Source organism: Leopardus geoffroyi, chromosome D3 (genome assembly GCF_018350155.1).
Source record: "Leopardus geoffroyi isolate Oge1 chromosome D3, O.geoffroyi_Oge1_pat1.0, whole genome shotgun sequence".
Taxonomy (NCBI): Eukaryota; Metazoa; Chordata; class Mammalia; order Carnivora; family Felidae; genus Leopardus; species Leopardus geoffroyi.
In genome coordinates this window covers 87,744,750-87,752,892 of record NC_059339.1, presented here as the reverse complement: position 1 = coordinate 87,752,892, position 8,143 = coordinate 87,744,750, and the positions used below count along the sequence as shown (strand labels likewise).

At 35.1% G+C, this 8,143-nt stretch overlaps 1 pseudogene; it reads left to right on the top strand.

Moving 5' to 3' along the window:
• The first annotated feature begins 7,158 nt into the window (after positions 1 to 7,158).
• LOC123587508 lies at positions 7,159 to 7,710 on the top strand (annotated as a pseudogene).
• Positions 7,711 to 8,143: the final 433 nt, after the last annotated feature.

The window sequence follows — 8,143 nt, the reverse complement described above, 5'->3', positions numbered from 1 at the left end:
TGTGAAAATGGCCTTTGACTTTTTTTAAAATTATTTTCATGTTTATTTATTTTTGAGAGACAGACAGAGGGTGAGCAGGGGAGGGTCAGAGAGAGAGAGGGAGACACAGAACCTGAAGCAGGCTCAAGGCTCTGGGCTGTCAGCACAGAGACCGATGTGTGGCTCAAACTCACTAACAGTGAGATCAGGACCTGAGCCAAAGTCGAATGCTTAACCAACTGAGCCACCCAGGTGCTCCCAAAATTGTCTTCCTCTTCAAGTCTAATTTATCTAACGTTATAACCACATAAGTTTCCTTATGATTACTGGGTGCATAGTACTCATTCCCCAACCTCCGGTTCTTTCAAAGCATATATTTTCTTGCTTCATAATACTCTAATAAACAGAGTGTAGTATGGTTTTTCTCCTTCGTTCAGGCTGAAAAACTTTGTCATTTAATTTAAATGCTCATTCAATTTATGCTCAACTAAATTTTTGGTTATTAAATTATCACGTTGCTATTTGTTTTCTACTTTCCTGGATTGTTCTCTTGTTCTTCCTGTATCTTGTCTTTTTGGTTAGCTAAATATGATTAGTGTCCAATTTGTTTCCTCTATGCGTTTCTTATCTACATCTTATCGGTCCAGTAGTGGTTGTTCTAGGCTAACAATATGGGCTGTTTGCTTATCATGGTTTATTTTGAATCTTTGTTGTGTCTTGTCAAATTTCACATTAAACATAAAATTCTTGACTTCAACCTTCCCCTGCATTGTTTATAATTGATACTTTTTATTTCTTAGCTGAAAGTTCCTAATTTTAACATTCCCACTTTCTAAGCATACTAATCTTAGGATGACATAAATCTATTTACTTGTCCATCCTTTTTTTTGTGATTTTTAATATAGTATATATCAACATATGTTATAAATGTCATCTTACAGTTTCATCATTTTTCATTGAAGTCTTTTGCCTTTTTCACAAATTTTAAAAATAACAGTTTTTTATATATGCCAATTTATTTTTGTTTGTATATATACTTGTATATACAAACATGTGTGTGTGTATATATATATATATATATGTATGCAAATTCATGTGTGTGTGTATATTTGCTCTAAACTATTTTTCCTCGATTCATCTCATATGTAAATCTTATACACAGGTCTGTAAGTCACTATTTTTATTCTGGGATTTGTGCCCCTCCTACTCCTCCACCCTTCACCCCTGTTACTCAGATTGCATAATTTCTACTCATCTGCCTTTAAATTTACAGGCTTTCTTTTATGCCGTCTCCACTCAGGTAAATTTTTATTTAAATTATTTTACTTCTTAGTCTAGAATTTCCATTTTGTTTATTGTTTTATTTTATTTTATTTTGTTTTGTTTTATTTTATATTTATCTGGTTTCTTTATCTGTTCATTTGTTAAAATAATTTTATTTCCTTGATTTTTATAATTTTTTAATGTTTATTTATTTTTGAGAGAGAGATAGAGTGAGAGTGGGAGAGGGGCAAAGAGAGAGGGAGACACAGAATCTGAAGCAGGTTCCAGGCTCTGAGCTGTCAGCACAGAACCAGCTGCAGGGCTCAAACTCGCAGACCATGAGATGGTGACCTGAGCCAAAGTCAGACGCCTAACCAACTGAACCACCAGGGACCCCTCCTCGATTTTTAAAATAAATCTATTTAAAACTTGTAGTCTAAGTTCAACATCTAAAGCATAGTGGGCATGATTTCTACTTATCACTGGTTTAACATAAATTGCATGTTTTAAATTTGCATGTCTAATGATGTTAGATGAAATACTGAACATTTTAAGTTACATTTTATAGATATCTCACATTGTGTTTCATCCTCAAAGAGAGAATCTTCACTTTTGAGGAATTCAGTTACCGTTCGAATGATTTGGAATTTGTAAATGGTTAGGGTAAATCAAAGAAAACCCAGAGAGATCTTTCCTGAGCAGGTCTAACTTAGTAAGACAAAAATCATATGGTGTCACCCTCCAGGTCCTAACAGAATAATCTAAGGTAGGATGGTTCTAGAATAATTATATTATAGTGTGGCAATTCTCAAAATGTAGTCTGCTGCACTCCAATACGCTTTCAAGATATCTGTTAGTTTAAGCTATTTTCATGAATATAATATGTGGGATTTTTCTTTTTTAGCCTTTACCATGTTGACATTTATAAAGATGGCCCTTAAGCATTGGCTGATAAATCTGCTGATGTCTTCTCAGAAATCAAAACAGTGGCACTAAACTGTGCTAGTAAGTATATATTCTTCAGCTTTACATATCTACATTAACTTTTACTTGTGAGTACACTGGATCAGTCAGTAAAGTTACTGATTTATTAAATCCTGTAACTTTGAGCATACTTTTGAATATCCAGCATGAGAAAATACAAAGGATAGTGCTGAATACTGAAGAATGATAGGCTTTTGGAGAAAATCTTTTGGATACTGAGTTTGAAGCTTAACCAGGCACTTTTTAAATTTTTTAATGGAACATCATTATGACTTAAAGTAGCTGAAAGACAAATTATATTTACTCAGACAAGTAGTTTGTAGAGTTTCCCAAAAATTAACAAAGTGAGCCCGTGCTGTCACTCCAAAGAAAATAATAGGCAATATTTGTTTTTCCTTATATCGTTTGAGATATTTGAAGAAAAGAGAGAAAGAATTTTTGAAAACTTTCATCTTCAACTAGAGGATTGACAAAACTAAGTGTTCTCATGAGATCCATACAGCTTTTAGAACTGTGAGTTTCTAAAGTGTATAATGAAATATATCAACATTTGAAAGAGCTCCATCATTCATTGAACCCAAGTGGACAATGCCTACTTAATGTTACAAAACCATATGTATGGAAAGGATCCATTCATTGATATGATCCCAGCTTCCCCTTCACAACTAGTCATAAGAACAACCAATATTTTATTTGAAATGTAGAAAGGATATCCAAAATTATCAGAAAAATAGATTAATATTTCTCCTTTTAAAACCACACGTGTGTGAAGCCATATTTTCCTTCAGATAAGTCTATCAAACTTATCAAACATATCAGACCAAATAAAGAAGGCAGACGTAAGAATACAACTAACTTCTTTTAGGCTAGTTATTTAAGTCATTTGCAAAAATGTGAAATGTCACTTTTCTCAATACACTTTGGTTTGTTTTGGAAAACATCATTATTTTCATAAAATTATATTGTTTACATTCTTTTTAGTGTATTATTATTGCTATTTTAAATGGAATAATAAGTAAACATCCCTGAAATTTTTCAGTTGTAATTTTGAATATGGCAACCCTTTACACCTCAGGTGTATGCTGAGGTGTTAATGAAATGTTAATGAGCATCCCTTCACTGAAAACCAACATCCACTGACAAGGTGCTTCACCAATCCTGCTCAATTTGAAATGTCTCCACTCTGTTCTGATCCTTGTACCAGGTGCTATGTGATGAGTTCTAGGAGGTTGTACCAGCTTATTTAAAACCCAGCCTGCAGCCAAGAACTGATGGGTAATCCCCCTCTACGTGGCTTCCTTTTCTGCACAGCTAACTCCTCTCCAGTGCCCACCATACATACTCCCACTGCTTCAGTTGACCCAAACTTTGATCTCTGCCTCCTCAGCTCAGCAAGATTCCTATGCTCTGTTCATATTCCACTTTTCTGTTCTCTCTTCACCCTGGGTCGGAAGAGGTTCTGAGGCAGAGAACTGAGTGAAATTCTTCCAAGTGGTGCTGACATAAGCTAAAATTAGCCACTGGCTAAAACCCAGTACACCATCTATCTTGCCTAGTTTTACAGTTTTTTTGGTGAGAGGAATTGCCTGATGCCTTTAGCAGAAATCAAAACTTTTTCATTTAAAAGTTTATGCCTGGTGCATAGCCTCATTCTTGGCACATTATATTCTGAGAATCCATTATCAAATAATACATGTATATATGTATGAATAAACACATAGATAAACAAACAAAAGAGATGGCCAAGTGCCCATATTTAGTAATGAAATCATTTCTCTTGGTCTTAAATTATGACTATCTCTTTCAAACTACAAAGGAGCAATGAGGTGGGGGATTGACGAGACCAAAGGGTTCAAGTTGCTTTTTCGTAATTGATTTTTCTTAATTAAGGTAATAACTTTCATACATTAAAATTCATTTTTAAAATCTAGGTCTCTGGATTGTAACTAACTCATACAGTATTGTAACCACCAATACAGTCAATACATAGATATTTTCATAATCAAGTTTCCTCATGACCTTCTATAGTCATTGCCTCTCTGTGCCCAGATCCTAAAAAACATTGATCTATTTTCTGTCCTTCCTTTTTTGTCTTTTCAAAACCTAATATAAATGAATCAAACAGTCTCTGATCATTTTATTCTAGTGCTTTTTCTCAGCATATTGCATGTAGTATTTATGTTGTATCAGTGGCTTGATCTTTTTATTAGTAAGTATTATTCCACTGTACAGATGGACCCCAGTTAGTTAATAATACAAATGGAAGGATATTTGGCTTGTTTCTTTTTGTGGGAGACTATGTATGGAGAGCTAAAACATAAAGCTATGATTTTTGTGTGTGTGAACATATGCTTTAATCTCCCATGGTTAAATATCTGGAAGTGGAATTGCTGGGTCACATGGCAAGTATATACTTAGAGTTCTAAGAAATTTCCAAACTGCTTTTCAAATTGGCTAGATCCTTTTGTGTTCCTAACAGCTTCTTTTAAGAGTTCAGTTACCCTTCATACTTTATAGCATTTTTATCATCAGATTTTTAATTTACGTATTTATTGTGTGTAAAGTAGTGTCTAGTTCTGGTTTTAATTAGCATTTTACTTCCTCTTCCCCTTCCCAAGTTGTTTAAGCCCTCCCACAGGAAGAAGATCTGGGAAGGGGCTTTATGCTCTTCTTTGAGCAGTGGCTGATACCCTCCTGCAGGCTTCTAACCCTTCAGTCTCCTGCCCTTTTTCCAACCTTTCCTGGAAATGCATCCCCGCTACTGTAGAAAAGAACCCATGATTGTGTACAAGCTCCCTTTGTGTCTACAGATTCAAGAAGATCTATCCACTCAAACTATATCACACTTAATCTGTAGTGATTTGTCTTAAAAATTAGCTAAATAAATTTTTAAAAAGCAAGTGAAACATGGGTGCCTGGGTGGCTCGGTTGGTTGTGTCTGACTTTGGCTCAGGTCATGATTTCACAGTTTGTGGGTTTGAGCCCCACGTTGGACTCAGTGCAAACAGCTCAGAGCCTGGAACCTACTTCAGACTCTGTGTTTCCCTCTCTCTCTGCCCTACCCCACTCATGATCTCTCTCTCAAAAATAAGTAAACATTAAAAAATTATTTAAAAAGGCAAGTGAAACTTTGTTAATAGGAATTAAGGACCTAAAAATGAAGAGATATACTATGTTCATGGATTGGTTGTCTTGAGAGCATTAGGATGCCCCTTATCAATTTGTACTATAGGTTCCATACTATTCTTATAAAATACCAGTAGATTTATACATAAAATTTGACAAAATTATTCTAAAATGCATTTGGGAATGTAATATACATACAATACATACAATAGTAGAAGCATTTTTGAAATGGATGAGTAAGGTTGAAAGAAGTATAATACAAAATGTCAAAACATACAGAAATAGACCTAAACATATACTGTTACTTGATTTTCAGAAAAAGGGTCCATGCATTACAATTGGAAATTGAATATCACTTTAAGATATAGAAAAACAAAATTATATCTTATGGAAAAAAAAAAGAACCTGTATTTATAGCATAAAGGAAAAAAATCAACTGGAGAAGGAGCACAGACCAAAATATAAAAACTAAAACTCTATAACTTGTAGAGAAAAATACAGTAGAATATTTTTAAACACCTTAAAGTAGTCAAATATTTCTTAAACAATACACAGAAGTCACAGATAACAAAGAGTAGGTGGAATTTTATAAAAATGTATGCTGCTCAACTAAGGCACTGTGAATTAGGACCTGTGTCCAGAACATATAAAGAGCATTAACAAATCAGTACATAGGATGCAAACAACCTAATGTGGGGGGTGGGGGCAAGGAGCCAGAGACTTGAATGGTCACTTCAGAAATGAGACTATCCAAGGGGTATGTACATGAAAATACATTCAAGACTATTACTCATCAAGGAAATATAAACGACAACTGTAAGGAGATCATTGTGCTCCCATCACATGGTTAAGGTTGTAAGTGCTGGAGACAAAAAAGCAACTGGAATTCTCAGACATTGATTGTAGGACTTAAAATGGTATGCCATGTTTAGAAAACTGTGTAGCAGTTGTTAATAATGTTATATATAATATATATATATATATATGTTACATATATATAATAAAGTGTATATATATATATACATATATATATGTGTCTCTAACATTTCACTCCTTCTACTCCTATGTACTACAAACATGAAAAAAATTATTTCCAAAATGATTGCACACAAATATTGCATACAAATATCCATGGCATCTGTGTTAATAGCTAAAAGCCAGAAAAAAAATTGTTCATAGATAAACATTTTACACGTTCATAAAATGATCTAAAATGTTTTATGGTTAAACTTTAGGAAAGTCCAGATTAATGCACATTTTTGCAGTAAAACTGTTGTAAAATTGTGGCTTTGATACAAAGCATGAAGAGTAGGGTCACCCACACACCCCTGAACTGCAAGAATGGCAAGGCTGAGAATGTGGAAGAGTAAAGCTTAGGGATCACGACATTTGTCATGATTGGTGATGCAAAAGCAGTATCATTTTGGGTTAATCGAGGAGATAGAATTTGATATTCACTGGAACAATGCAAAGGATATGGCCACAAAAAAAAAAAAAAAAAAAAAAAAAGACTTGACCAGTTGAAAACAAATCTGAGTTAATTATGTCAGAAGCTAGTATAAGCAATATGCAGAGCAAAACTAAATAGGGCCATGTGTTTGTGGGAGTCTGGAATTACTTCATATATAAACATGGATTCTTTGGAAGTAGCCCTAAGATTCTATGGGTAATAAGTAAAGAGAGGTGTTTCTTTTAAATAATTCTGAGCCATAGCAGTACAATGAGCTCCACAGACACAGTGCCAGGGCAAGTGAGAGCCAGTCGAAGACTGGGCGACCTGTGCCTTGTGGGGGAAAGTCATTCAACATGGACTAAGGCGATCCTAAGAAGCTGGGAAGCAAAATGTCATCGTATGCATTCTTTGTGCAAACTTGCAGAGCGGAGCACAAGAGGAAGCAGCCAGGTGCTTCAGTCACCTTCTCCGAGTCAGTTAAGAAGTGTTCAGAGAGCTAGAAGACCATGTCTGCTAAAGAGAAAGGAATATTTGAAGATGTGGCAAAGGTGGACAAGGCCCACTATGAAAGAGAATACTGATAATCCCCCTAAAGGGGAAACAAAAAAGGAGTTCAAGGACCCCAGGGCACCCAAGAGGCCTCCGTTGGCCTTTTTCTCATTTTGTTCTGAGCATTGCCCCAAATTCGAAGGAGAACATGCCTACCAATCTAAAGGAAAGCCTGACGTGGCAAAAAATTATAAAAAAAAAAAAAAAAAAAAAAAAAAAGAGGTCATCAAGTCTGAAAGAAACAAGAAGAAGAAGGAAGAAATGAAGAAGAGGAAGGTGGAGAGGAGGAGGAGGAGGAGGAAGATGAAGAAAGTGATGATGAACAATCTGGCTTTAGCACAGTTTTTGATCCATAAAACATTTAACCACCCTGTACACAACTCACTCCTTTAAAAGAAAAGTTATAATGTAAGGCTGTGTAAGATTTGCTTTTAAACTCTCCAGTAGCTTCTTTTGTTAACACTCTACCCTGTGTGTCTTTGGGTAGCCCTGGTCTGGTGGTATTTTCCATAGCTGCTCCCTCTGCCCGGTACAGTATGGGGGTTATATATTGGCCTGGGAACTTAAAGCAGGTTCTGGTTGGTGCACAGCACACATGGGTTCTATACGGGGATGGTAATTTGTCACCTTCAGTCACCTCTGATGCAGCTTATACAAAATCATTGTTGTTCTTTTAACTGAACACCATTCTGTAATTGCAAAAAAAAAAAAAAAAAAAGTTGCAGCTGTTTTGTTGACATTCCGAACGCTTCTAAGTAAATGCAATTTTTATTAAGATTGTTTTTCAAA